Below are 2,012 nucleotides of genomic sequence, written 5' to 3'. Positions count from 1 at the left end.
TCCCCGAGGGCCCCGCCCACCTGCGCCCCGCCCGCGGCCACGGGGGCGGGCTGCGCATGCGCGCCGAGGGAAAGCGCGCTCACTTCTCTGCACAGAGGAAGAGCACCGCGCGTGCTCGGAGGGGCTGAGCGTAGGGCTGTGAGGAGCCGGGCGGGGCGGGACTGCACTGCACTGCACTGCTTGTGGCTGCAGGGGGCGCGCGCAGGGCGGGACGCGGTCCGCTGGTGTTTGGTTGGGCTGCCCGCCTGCGCTGAGGAGAGCTGTGCCTCGAGGGCGTTGTTACTTTTAAAGCAGTGGCGTGGTTTTGTTTGTCACGTCCTTGTTTAAGAGAAGTGCTCAAAATAGCGGTGACTTTCCAACGCGGAATCACAGAATCGTTAAGGTTGGAAAAGTCCTATGTATGGGAACTGTTGAGTCACGGCCTGAAGCACTGATTGATCACCTGAGGCGAGCACTGAGTCAGCCATGGAGCACAGGTGGAGGCGATTCAGCTGTGTGATGGAAGGGGTGGAGCCTGGCTGCACCTCTCCTAGACCCCATTTAAGGATCTCTTTCTGGAGATTGCTCCCTTTGGAGTTTTCCTATGAGCCTAGGTCAGAGGTGAGCATTTTTCATTTATTTTTGATTATTCCTTTCCACCATGATAATCTATTTATACAGCCTGTAAATACCAGTCTAACCACATTGCACTGTATATCTCTTGATTGTATGCCCTCTAAGATCACCTAATCCCACTGCCAACCCACCCCACCATGCCCACTGCCCACGTCCCTCAGTGCCACCTCCACACGGTTCTTCAACACCTCCAAGAATGGCAACTCTACCACCTCCCTGGGCAGCCTGTGCCACTGCCTCACTGCTCATTCTGAGAAGAAAGTCTTCCTAACATCCAACCTGAACCTCCTCTGGCACAAATTGAGGCCATTCCCTCTCAGTCCCATCACTGTTACCTGGGAACAGATGCTGACCCCCACCTCAGCACAGCCTCCTTTCAGGCAGCTGTAGAGAGCGATCAGGTCTCCCTTTGAGCCTCCTCTTCTCCAGACTGAACAATCCCAGCTCCCTCAGCTGCTCCCCACAAAACTCGTGCTTCAGACCCCTCACAGCTTTTCTATCATTCTCTGCACATGCTCCCAGGCCTTAGTGCCTTTCTTGTAGCAGTCACTGTTGTATCAGTTGGCCATGGGACCTGATGGGATTCACTTCAGAGAACTGGGGGAGATCATGGATGTTATGGCTGAGTCCCTCTCAACAATTTACCAAAGGCCATGGGAGTCTGGCAGATCCCTGCTGACTGGAAACTGGCCTGTGTTATATTCATCTCCAAAAAGGGCATGGGAGAAAGTGTACAGGACTAGACTACAGACCTGCAAGTCTAACCTAAAGCCCTCTAAACTTAATGGTGAAGATTATCCTGGAGAGTAGCAGAAGGTAGTTAAAGAACAAAGCTGTTGTCAGATGTAGTCAACATGAGATCGTGAAGAGAAAGCCCTGGTTTCATTTCCTTCTCTGATAAAGTCTTGGAGGGAAGCCAGTAGATATAATCTTTCTGAATTGTGGTAAGATCTTTGATATTATCCGTCACAGAATATTTCTGGACAAAATGTGTAGAAACTCTGAGACAAACACATTCATATTGTGGATGTCTTAGCTTAATGGTAGAGCTCAAAGGATTGGAGTGAGTGGGGCTACGTTTAGTTGGTTGCATCACTAGCGGTGTTCTCCAGGGCTCAGTTCTAGGGCCAGTCCTGTTCAACACTTTTGTCAGTGATCTGAATGCAGTAGTGGGTTTGCATCCTCAGCAAATTTGCCAATCATACTAAACTGGGAGGTGCTGCTGGCACCCTGAAAGGACAAGGAGCTGTGCACAGGGATCTAGATAGACTGAACTACTGAGCAATCATCAACTGCACGAAGTTCAACAAAGGAAAATGCAGGGTTCTGCACCTGGGATGGAGCAATGCCAGACACACACAGTCTGGGAGATGAGTGGCAGGAATGCAGCTCAGTAG

The sequence above is a fragment of the Phasianus colchicus genome, chromosome 6, assembly GCF_987193195.1.
Source record: "Phasianus colchicus chromosome 6, bPhaCol1.hap1.1, whole genome shotgun sequence".
Lineage (NCBI taxonomy): Eukaryota > Metazoa > Chordata > Aves > Galliformes > Phasianidae > Phasianus > Phasianus colchicus.
This window is presented reverse-complemented; position numbering follows the sequence as displayed.